Consider the following 12,922-nt stretch of genomic DNA (forward strand, 5'->3'; position numbering starts at 1 on the left):
CGGTGGAAGAGACCTAATTTTGGAAGCTAACCCTAAAAACAACTTTTCTGTTGGCTATCACATTCGGTAAGAGGATTTCGGAACTTCACTCTCTGGGCGTGGGGGATGAACACATATCCTTTTTCCCCAGAACTTTCCCTAGAACTTTGCCCTCTCCATGGGTTTACGCCTAAAGTCACCACAACAGCACGTCTATCTGAACCATGTGCAATTGGGTATTACCAGTTTTCTTGGACTCAGAATCAAACTCCTGTCATAAGTTAGACTTATCCAAAGTCCTCAGGGCCTACTTGGAAGCCACAGCAAGTTTCAGGAACTCTGAAAGACTATTCATCATCCCCTGGGGCAAGAATAGAGGGAAGGAAGCTTCAGCCAGAACCTTGGCATCCTGGTTTGTCAAGTTAATTTAGAAAGCTTGGAACCTCCAGGCTCAGGTGAATGCTCATTCAACAAGAGCGGTACCAGAATCTTGGGCTGTGAGGGCAAATGTTTCTTTGCAAACAGTATGCAGGGCTGCCACTTGGTCTTCTCGACACACATTGATCCCGGGGCTCTTACAACAGTAGAGTTTCAGGAGAAGAGCACTTTGTGCTACTATGTCTGTGTCTAATAAAAAAAATGTTCATTAAAGCATTAAACCCACCCGTGTGAGCTACTGTAGTTATTTATCACATGTATGCTGCCATGGAGGCACCAGGAAAAATGGAAAATTGTATCCTACTTACCATAATTTTCCTTTCCTGTTGCCAATCCATGGCAGCATACGCTCCCACCCTCGGTATTCTATATTATGGAGCATGTTGGGGGAGGTCTTTAATTTATGCTATTCACTAGTCCTGAAGGAGGAGTCGGGCGGAGCTTTATCACATGTATGCTGCCATGGATTGGCACCAGGAAAGGACAATTACAGTAAGTATGATACCATTTTAAATTTTTAGGATACACTAATAGCTGCATAAAAAGTCCAGCTCAGCAGCATGCAGATGAAGTCTTGAAAGGCTAGTAGAAATGGGGCCATTTTTCTCAAATAGGGAAAAGGTCATTTATCCTCCTAGAACACTTGTTAAAAAATAAAATAATGAAGCATGATGGGAGTGAGATGGCAAATTACATTTTTGTTTTTCCAGTGTCCAATTACTTCTGATTAATGGCAGTTTAACACAACTGTATCTGAATAACTGAGTTTATTGAAGTAGAACCAAGGGGAAAACCTTTTCATCATTATTTTGGACAGAATAGAATAGGGGAAGGTTAAAAGTTCTGTTAGGTTTGTTGCCATTTGTGTCCCAATGGGGAGATTTCCCTTGACTTCACTTGTTCCAGCCAATAGAGGAAGTGCAAGGAAATCCCTCCAAAGTGAGAGTGTTCCTGGCTGTCAAACAGGGTTCATCAGAACTAGTTTCCCCATTGGACTATTTTCACCCTATTCCTTCTTTATTTCCCCATCTTGTGAGAAAACCAAATTTAGGAATTTCTACTTTCACTCTCTGTGAAAATAAAAGCAAACACAGACAAGAGGGTGAATCTCCCAAATGGGGACACAGACAGCAATAAGAACTCACAGGTGATCCAATTCCTCTTTACTCTATAAAAAAAAATAAAGGGGGGGGGGGGGTTTTGCTTTTAGTTATACTAATGAATGAGAAAACCGATCGATGGTTACTTACCGATAATGGTATTTCTACGAACCTTCCAGGACGGCAACACATGAGAGATGATAGGCTCCTCCTTACAGGAAACACAATTGGGTCATAGCTGTTAAAAGACCCCACCATCCCCCTCAGTTGTTGTAAAGTAATTCTCCAACCGATTTACAAGGGGTCTTTAGACACTTAAGCACTTACCACCTATTGGGTACACTCTTTCCTCCACCCATAACAGGGCGGGAAATAGGCCTGCCATCCTGGAAGGTTTGTAGAAATACTGTTATCGGTAATTAACCGATCGTTTTTCTCACCTTCCAGGACGACAACACATGAGAGGATAATCAATTAATCCACAGGCCTACCTTAGGGTGGGCCACTGCCTGTTGCATCTTTTCGACCGAAGGCTAGGTCTTGCGATAGGACCTCCACTCGGTAGTGCTTCAGGAAGGGGTCTTGGCTGGACCAGATGGCTGCATTACAAATTTGCTTTCGGCCCAGGAGGTTGCCAGGGCTCTAGTTGAGTGTGCTTTAAACTTTGCTGGTGCAGGGATACAGAAATGGTTTGTATTATCCACCTAGAGACTGGAGGATTTTGAGGCCTTAAGTCCCTTCCTTGGTCCAGAAAAAGGATTAGGAGGTGATTGGATCTTCTGAAATCCCTAACCCTTTCTCTTTTTTTTTTAACAGAAGGAATATTTATTCAAGAAAATCAAATGGTTACATGCTTATACCAGTCAAATAATACAAACAGGGCCACAAGGCTCCAAACAGTTGTTACAGACAGTGCAAGGAAAACCATCTTCATTGTAAAACATCATGATAGCTTATCCAGATAGGAGAGGAAAGAAAGGGGGAAAGGGAGAGGGAAGGGGGGGAGGAGAGGAAGGGGCCACATTCCATCCAGCAAGCCAAATGGGAGTGACCAAACCATCTATTACAGCGTGCGTCCACAGTGAGTATACATGGAATTATTACCAAAACCTAAGTGTGAGGGCCCCACTATCCCATACCATAAACCAGGGAGGGGTGGGGGAAAGCCCAGGACCCCTAACCCTTTCTAGATAAGAGAAGAGGCATCTCCTTACGTCTAGGTAATGGAATCTCCCCCTCATTTTTAGGGTTGTCACAAAAGGATGGTAGGTTTATTACCTGCATCCTATGGAAGACACCTTGGGCAGATATAAAGGATCTGGTCTGAGGGTGATCCTGTTTGGCAAGATCAACAAAAAAGGTTCTTTAACCACTTGCTTACTGGGCACATAAACCCCCTTCGTTCCCAGGCGAAATCTCAGCGTCCGGCACTGCGTCGCTTTAACTGACAATTGCGCGGTCGTGCGACGTGGCTCCCAAACAAAATTGGCGTCCTTTTTTCCCCACAAATAGAGCTTTCTTTTGGTGGTATTTGATCACCTCTACGGTTTTTATTTTTTGCGCTATAAACAAAAAAAGAGCAACAATTTAAAAAATATATATATTTTTTTTACTTGTTGCTATAATAAATATCCCAATTTTTTTTTTAAAAAACTATTTTTTTTCTCAGTTAAGGCCGATACGTATTTTTCGACGTATTTTTGTAAAAAAAAAAAAAAAAAATCGCAATAAGCGACTGGTTTGCGCAAAAGTTATAGCGCCTACAAAATGGGGAACAGAATTATGATTTTTTTTATTATTTTTTTTTTACTAGTAATGGCGGCGATCTGCGATTTTTATTGGGACTGGGATATTGCGGCGGACGTATCGGACACTTTTGACACAAATTTGGCGCCATTCACATTTATACAGCGATCAGTGCTATAAAAATGCACGAATTACTGTATAAATGTGACTGGCAGTGAAGGGGATAACACTAGGGGGTGAGGAAGGGGTTAACTGTGTAGCCTGGGTGTGTTATAACTGTGTGGGGGGAGGGTGGTTGACTGGGGGAGGGGACCGATGCTGTGTCTCTATGTACAAGAGACACAGATCGGTCTCCTCTCTCCCTGACAGGACGTGGAGCTCTGTGTTTACACACAGAGCTCCACGTCCCTGCTGTCACCGCCATGTCACCGACGATCGCGTGTACCCGGCGGACATCGCGGCCGCCAGGTACACGCATCGGGTCTTCGGCGATGCGCCGGGACAGTTTTTACCCGCCGCGCGCCACCCAGTGGCGCGCGTGGGTAATGCACATAAAAGGCCGTGTTTAAACGGCCACTTGGCACTTGAGAGCCGCGCTGCGGACGTATTTCGTCTATAGCGCGGATCTCAAGTGGTTAATGGAGAGATCCTGTACATCTCCTACCCTTCTAGCTGTGGTAATTGCCAGCAGTAAGGCTTATTTTAAACTTAAGGATTTAAGAGGAACCTCTTCTATGGGTTCAAAGGGGTGTCTAGATAATGCCTCTAGAACCATGCTTAGGTTCCAAGGTGGGAACCTATCTTTCGCGACCGGGGTAGTCCTATCCCTGGCCACCAAAAACCTTTTAACTAAGGGTTGCTTTGCTAACCTAACATTAAGGAAAACAGAAAGCGCACCCACCTACCCGAAGAGTGTTCACTGCCACACCCTTCTCTACCCCATCAATAAGAAATTCTAGGGTTATGGGCATTGAGGTGGAAACAACCTGTTTTTGTGTACACCAGGTACAAAAAGGTTTTCCATACTTTAAAGTATATCTTTCTCGTTACTGGTTTCCTGCTGAAGAGGAGAGTGTCCATCACTAAGCAGCCTTTACCTCCGAGGATCTGGCACTCACTAACCAGGCCGTCAGGTGGAAGAACTCTGGTGTGGGGTGGACCCTGAGAGAGCAAGCCCCGAAGGTCCATAAGCGCTACTGACAATGCTTTCAAGGTTGCAAACCACGCCCTCCCTGGCCACCATGGAGCAACCAGGAGGAAGCAGCACGAGAACCGGTTGAGTTCTTTAATGACTCAAAGAATCAGTGCCAGAGGAGGGAAGGCATAAACCATTTGGAACCTCCATTCCTGGGCTAGGCCATCCAGGCCCTCCGACTCTTTCCTGAGAGTGGGAGAACTTCTTTACCTTCCTGTTCTTGAAACTGGCAAAGAGGTCTATTTTTGGGCGGCCAAATTTTTGGACTAATGCCTGGAATACCTTGGAGTTGAGCTCCCTGTCTGACAGGTTTGCGAGTGAGGAAGACTGCTTCCCGATTGTCCACCCTCTTTATGTAGACTGCTGACAGCAAGAGTACCCTGTGCTCGGCCCAGCTCAAAAGCTCCTTTGCAAAGTCCAAAAGGTCTTTGGATCTGGTTCCCCCTGGTGGTTTAGGTAGGCTACCGCCGTGGTGTTGTCTGTGCAAATCTGGATTTCTTTGCCTAAGACTCTGCCTTTGAAGACCCTTAAGGCTTCGCCCACTGCTCTGAGCTCCCTGAGGTTGCAAGAGGATCTTACTGCCCCCTTGTCCCAGGTGCCCTGTGCCTTGACTTTTTCTAGGTGGGCTGCCCAACCCCAGGCATCAGTGGTAAGCTTTAGTGGATCCCACTGCCCCCATGGTCTGCCTTTTTCCAGATTTTATGGGACTAACCACTCTAGGAAAGATTTTACCTGAGCTATGACTAAACTTTTGTCCTTTTATCCCAAGAGGAAAGGTGGAAAAATTAAAGGTCTCTGGAATGCAATTGCGCCCAAGCGACTGCTGGGATGCTGGCTGATATGAGTCCCAGGACCCTGAGAATATCTCTCCTGGATCACATGAGGGCGCCTGTCAGCTGCGACTAGTTTCTCCACCTTCTCCCTTAGGAGGAAGAGCTTTTGGGCCTGTGAATCTACCCGATAGCATAGAAGTAGGTTTGGATCTGAGCCAGTACCAGGGATGATTTTTCCACACTCACCAGTCAGCCTAAAACTTCTGAAGGACTGAAATTGCCCTTCGGGTATCTGTTCTACCTGAGAGGCTGACAGACCAAAGATGAGCAGGTCATCCAGGTAAGGTATTAACGCTATTCCCTGGAGTTGCAGATAGGCCACTGTATTTGGCAAGGTTCTTTGTGAAGACCCTTGGACTGGCTGCTAACCCGAAAGGGAGGGCCCTCAATTTCCAATGGAGAGTCCCTTCTTGGGTTACCTACCTCGAATCTCAGGAATGCCTGGTGTTCCAGGTGGATTGGGACATACAAATAGGCACCCCTGAGATCCAGAGTGGTCATAAAGACATCTTTTAGCAGTTTTTTTTCCCGCACCGAGTAAATAAATACTTTTCCATGGAAAACCTCTTGCATTCTAGGAATCTGTTTAGGTTCCTGCGGTTTATGATCAGGCAGTACTTCCCTGATGGTTTGGGAAACACGAAAATATGGGAGTAAAAGCCTTGGTGTCGCTGGCTTTTTGGTACTGGTACTACTACCTGCTGTTCCACCAGTTCCTGAGTCTCTTCTAGTAGGGCTTTCTTTTTTAATGCATCCTTAGGGGGATGCGGTACCGTAATCATAAGCAGGGGCTTTGCTGAGAATTCCTTCCTTGATCGGCTGATTTATGGACGACTATCTGAAATTTCCTCCCACTGGGGAACGAATTGAGACAGTCAGCCCCCCACCTTGATTCTGGCATCACTTGGAATCCTCGTTTTTTTTGGGCTGGAGCAGGAACGAGCAAATTTCCATTTTGCCTACCTCTGCAGTACCTCCACTTCCTGCTGGATTCTTTAGCTTTTTTCTGATTTTATCTCGAGGGGCCTTGAAAAAAAAAAAAAAAAAAAAAAGGGATTCTTTATCTTTCCCTTTTTGGGTTTGACAGGAAATTTCTTGCCATCCTCAGAGGACATGGACAAAACAGGCGAGACCACAAAGTTCAGCCTTTGAAGTGAGGCCCCCTTCAAAGGCTTTAACCCAAATGGCCATCCTGGCCGAGTTAATATAAGCGCCTGTCTTGGCTGATGCTTTTACTGCATTCCGCGGCTGCATGCGTAAGGAAGACTATTCTTGAGACTTGAGAGGCGCTTATTAAGCCTCCCTAGCCAAAAGGCCGCATTCCTGGCAACGCAGGTGGTTGCCAATGCTGGGGTGGTAGCAGAGGAATGGGCCTCTCAGGCCTTTTTCAACAGGGATTCTGATTTGCGATCCATAGCATCTCAGATGTTCCCCGTTTCCTCAAAGGAGAGGCTGACCTCACCTGGGAGAGAGCGGTGTCCAATTTTGGGACCTTCAGAAATTTTTCTGCTTCCTCCTCTTTGAAGGGGAATCTTCTCTTCCAAGTTTTTAGGTTTGACCAGGCTCCTCTCAGGAGACTGCTATTACTGAATCACTAAATCCTTCAGGGACTGGTGTATGGGAAACACCCTTGACTGTTTTTTAACCAAGCCCCTATACATTTTATCTCATGCCGAGGTTTCCTTTGTTGGTTCAGGGATCTCTTCAGTGGCATAAATCACTTGAAGGAGTCCCTCAAAGTGCTCTAGCCCAAAGAGATGTCAGTTTAGTTTGACGCTTTCCACATCACTATCCAGGCCCACATCAGTCTCCTCCTCTGAACTGGGATCAGATTTTTCCTGGCTTTCTGCTTCTTCCATCTCATTCTCTACCCTAGCCTGAGCTGGGGGAAGGCCACTCTTTAGGGTGAATCTCCTCTGCATCTGCCACCTGGGGAGCAGCTACAGAGGTGCAAAAAGAGTGTATATTTTCAAATTTAGAGATGCGGTTTGTGTTCTATGGAATTTCTTGCTTATTTATTTTTTTCACTCTATTTTCTAATACTACCAAGTCACATGTACATTAACACCATAGGATAGATGCACTGCTACTGTATTTATTTTGTCATGTGATTCTGTAATACAATATTTACTTACAGTAATTTATGATGCGCTTTGTTACTTTTAACATCTCATTACCATCGGTATTGCTTTGTTCTCATCTCCATCCATTAATATTCTTGGCATGCATGCAATTCCAAAAACATACAATGCAGTCGTGTGCAGCAAAAAATGCAACTTTGAAGTTTACCACAGAGTACACTTATTCTGTAAAGTCTGTTACTGGCAACTGCAAGATCATGGGTGATATCGCAAAAGGTTACAGTCAACCATTATGAGTGAAATAAAGCATAACAGCAGGAAATGATAATTAAAATCTTTATTTTTCCCCAAAAGGTATTCTTTGTAGAGAACAATATCTCAGTGCACATTACAGGAAAACCTTGCGGTTATCAGAGTATAGGAAATCCATAGGGTTGCTATGGCCAACTTCAAAATATACAGTTTCAACAAAATCATATCCTCACTTGGGTCAATAATCTTACTACTATCTTCACAAACAATTGTAGGGGATTGAAACCACCTAATCTTCCATCACTACATTATCAAGTTGCGCACATTTTCTGCAAAAAAACAAACTACACAAGGGAACATTTATAAAACAAATAGTAGTAAAACAAAATAAAAAAAATACAAATAAACATGTTTAAGCTCCAACATACTACTATTAAGAACAAGAATGCCAGATTTAAACTCAGTAGCGATTAGTCACATCCAGTTAGATTTTTCTTTTAAGCGTTGGTTAGATTTAAATGATTTCAAATGGCATTATCAATTCAATTGAGTGGTTGGAAACATACCCTGACATTTATACCTACATGGCCAAGTCAAGTAAAATCCAAATGGGACTCAAGCAGGACTGTGTATGTGTTTTGTTGTACCCTTGTCTCAACACCTATTTCAAGTACAGAGGATAACTTTTACAGGCAGAAACATGGCTGTGTGAAAGGGATCCCTAGTATCTCCCATTGAAGCTAACCTGTACATGAAGGAGCTATAGGAAGACAGTCTTGAACATGTTCAAGGTAACCACACCTAGTCATTGGTTTGAGGATGAAGACAATGAGTAGCACGTATTCTCTTTGGAGGGAGCTGTGCCCACCGGCAGAAGACTAAATATTGCTAGCAGCTGCTAGCAATAATCGCACGTAAAATCCAGCAGGCTGGTTGTACGCAAACTGATCGATCAACTTGGTACATTCAGCCTGCCCATACACTGTTCGAATATATCAGCCAGTTCCTGCTTAACTAGCCAGGATTCAAACTGTCTATGGCCAGCATTCCCCCCACCCCACCCCCACTTGGTGTTATATGTCAAGGGGGTGGTGAGAAACATTGAACGCTAGAAAAATCTTACACAGACCAGTATCTGTTTTTTGACTCCCAACACACAAACGCACACTTTAAGGAGAATGGATGTCTTTTTGAGAGAAGCAAGGTGTACATTTTGGATAGAGCGATCAACTGGTTCACAAGAGGTATGAAAGACTCCAGACTGGAAAAACCATCTCTAAACGGCACAGTGTTGATTATTATACATTAAAACAAAATTGCTTTCATACCTCCAGTCACATTCTTGGACAATCAACATCTGCCTTGACACATTTCAGAACACCATGGTGATTAGATTATGGTGGCCGAGTTGCATCCAATTTATGTTTCCAGCACCCATTTAAACAGAGAACACAATAGTGAGGAAAGGTCTTCAACATTACAAAGCATATTTAGTTAAATGTGACTAATGATTACTAATATATCCTGACCTCAATAAATTAAAATTACTTATAAACAACATTTTTTTTTAATGTGCTCCTTTGTCATGTCAACCTGTAAACCACCGGTGTGCTTCTAATCCTTGGCTCTATTGCTTTGTGTTAAACAAATCAACTACAGCTACATTTCACAAATGCCAAGTCATTAGCATAGCCCTGAGAATGCCTTGAAGAATACGCATTTTAGCATGAAAGGCTGAAAAACTTTGAATACAAGTATGATGTGAAAATGTATTCCACTAAAAGTCCCCATGTTATCACCAAACTATATATATTTTAGACAGTTAAACATTTGCACATCTGTAAACATAAAATTAAATTATGTCTGCACTAACTACTGTATTTATTGGCGTAGAACACTCACCTTTTTAACCTGAAAATAGAGGGTAAATTGCGCCTGCGTGTTATACGCAGGGGGCTGTGTAAAGTTTTCCTGAAACTTCCCTCTTAAAATTTAGGGTGCGCCGGTGCTTAAACCACCCTACAAGAAATGGATGACTGCATTGTTGCAATTAACATGGAGGCTTGCAAAGTAAAGAAGAGTGTTTGTTACCCCTTTTATGTCACAGCCAAGGCTCCACTCAAAATCTAGACTTTTAGTGAAGTGGCAGCACCACTAGGGAAGACCAAGTTGACAGTTTATTGCAGCTCAAACAGATACTCTGTTGGAATAAATACTTCATCAGGAGAGAAGCAGCAGCAAAATAGGTGTCATGCCAGTGCTGCTGCTGCTCTTCTGCAGTCCATGCAAGGTTGAATAATCTTTTACGATTTTGTCTAAATATCTACGTGTATTTTGCCATCTCTGTTGCAGGTGTCTGTGAGCTCAAATAAAAATTGTATATTTGCCAACAGCTAGAGTTTCAGCATTGCCAGAAATACGGTTGATAAATATGAAAAACATGCTTTAGTGCCTTTAGAGCTTCTGACTTTTAACATGCATAGAAATGCTGCACAGTAAGGCCTCCTAACTGTTCCTTTCTTTTAATGCAAGCTTATGGTTTACCTCAGATTTTTTTGCAAATGCAAGTCTTTGTGATTTTGGTTTTATCAGCAAAATTATAGCTGAAGGCAAAACTTTATATTTGGATAGAGTGGTGAGGGGTTAGAGTGGTGATCAGGTTTGTACTGCCGTCTGTGTGTCCCCATTAGGAAAACTCACTCTTATTCATTTTTCTGATCACCAATTTCACCAGGGTGACAAGGTAAATATAAACTTTTGAGTTGTCACCAAAACATGAACAGAGGGGAGATCTTCCAATGGTGAAACCTGTTCCCATGGACAACTGGCTAAGAGGGGATTTTCACTGTCTCTCCAGACAGAGAGTGCAGGAAAATCTTCCTAACAAGACACAGATGAGAGGGAAAAATCCCATCTATCCAAAATCAAAAAAGCTTTGGTTTTAGGATTTATTTTAGGCAAGTATGCTGCCTAATTCTGTGATATACAGGCGCTAGAGGGAGAATCTGCAAGTCAGCATGCATATAAAAATATTATATGTCAGAGGAAGAAGAAAAGGTTTTAGGAAAATATTACAAAATAAAAATTCAATACTCTTAGGTAGTACATTATATTTCTTGAATGAAATTCCCCTCTCTGTCCAAACACCCATAGTTTCGTTACACTGACAGCAGAATTAGGTTAAAAACGGTCATAAGATGTGGAGGGCAGTCATTGCTGAACTATTAAAAATAAAAAATATAGATTCCTTGAGGTTATGCTGACCATCTTGCTTCAATTTGAGCCACTGATACAAAATTAGTATGCATAATAAGTCAAATAAGCAGCTCAAAGTACTGAAGCAAAAAAGTCCCTCTAGTGACGAAACGTTGGGAGGAACGACGTTCCGACGTCACCGCGTTGTGGGCAAGATCCGGAAAATACGGGCTGCCTAATCGATGAGCCGGCCGGCACGATTGTTCTTATATGCTATTGTTTTACCACTTCAATGTAAGTGTGCATTTTTATGATACTCATTAAACTTCAAAGGGGTTTTATGCTATGCTAGTTTATTTTGTCCTATGTGGTGTATCCTGAATCATTGCGCTGTACGAGACAACATCCATGCAAGTTGAGGCAGATATTTCATTATACAGAGACCTCAGGCTGGGATAATAGCCATATGCGCTAATTGATCTCCTATAACTAAGAGATCACATCTATTTGGTAAGCGGCAGTGTGTTATTCAGGTGGAGGCACTTGCCTGTTATCACTCCTTTCTGAATGCTGTGAATTTATTCGCACACCGGGGATGTTTTAATATATACAGACATTTTTCTTTGTTATTCATAACATCATCTTCAGTGTCATTATTAAGGATTGCTTTTTTTTATCTTCATCTAATTTTTTTTTCTCATGGACTGAGATCCATTCACTTGTTACTTTAATCATTTTTGGAGATATCATTTTTTTCTCACTATATGACTGAGGTCTCTTGGACCATTTTTAGAGTAATTCTTCACTTATTTAACCACTTCCCTACGGCCGTACGACTATTGACGGCCGCAGGGTGGTTCTAAATCTCTGAGCCGCCGTCAATTGACGGCAGCTCATTTCCGCGTTTCCCGAGCGCGCAGCGGGGAACTTCTGTGCTGGCCGTGTCCCTTGGACACAGCCAGTCACAGATCGCCGTGAACGGCCAATCGGAGCGGCCGTTTCCTAGGCGATCTGTGCGGCCAATGAGAGATGATCTCATATGTTTACATATGAGATCATCTCTCATTCCCGGCTCTCGCAGACAGCGGTGCTGTCATGGGAGAGAGGAGACAGATCTGTGTCTCTTGTACATAGAGACACAGATCGGTCACCCCCCCAGTCACCCCCCTTCCCCCACAGTTAGAACACTAATTAGGGAACACATTTAACCCCTTCCTCACCCCCTAGTGTTAACCCCTTCCCTGCCAGTCACATTTATACAGTAATTAGTGCATATTTATAGCACTGATTGCAGTATAAATGTGAATGGCGCCAAAAATGTGTCAAAGTGTCCGATGTGTCCGCCATAATGTCGCAGTCGCAATAAAAATCGCAGATCACCGCCATTACTAGTAAAAAAAAAAAAAAAAAAAAATAATAATTCTGTCCCTTATTTTGTAGGCGCTATAACTTTTGCGCAAACCAGTCGCTTATTGCGATTTTTTTTTTTTTACTAAAAATATGTAGAATACGTATCGGCCTAGACTGAGGATAAAAAAATGTTTTTTTTTAAAAAATTGAGCCATTTATTACAGCAACAATTAAAAAAAAATTTTTTTTTTTTCAAAATTGTCGCTCTATTTTTGTTTATAGCGCAAAAAATAAAAACCGCAGGTGATCAAATACCACCAAAAGAAAGCTCTATTTGTGGGACGTCAATTTTGTTTGGGAGCCACGTCGCACGACCGCGCAATTGTCAGTTAAAGCGACGCAGTGCCGAATCGCAAAAAGTCCTCTGGGCAGGAAGGGGGTTTAAGTGCCCAGTAAGGAAGTGGTTAAGTGTTCAGCACTTACATTCTGTATATTTATGATTTTATCTAGTACTTATGATTACTAGTATCACATAAAGTTCACATCAGCGCAGCTTCTTTTCTTGATGACAGTAAGGCAACCAGCACTCTAAATATGAAAGTTCAGAAATTACAGCTTTCACATTTCTCCCATTACATGTTTCTTTAACCTTTAGCTAGTGATTTGAATTGAAAAACATATGAACTATAAAAGGCTTTTTAAAGCAGAGCGCCACCCGAAAGGGGAAGCTCCACTTGTTTGCTCCCCCCCCTC

Source organism: Rana temporaria, chromosome 1, assembly GCF_905171775.1.
Source record: "Rana temporaria chromosome 1, aRanTem1.1, whole genome shotgun sequence".
Classification (NCBI taxonomy): domain Eukaryota; kingdom Metazoa; phylum Chordata; class Amphibia; order Anura; family Ranidae; genus Rana; species Rana temporaria.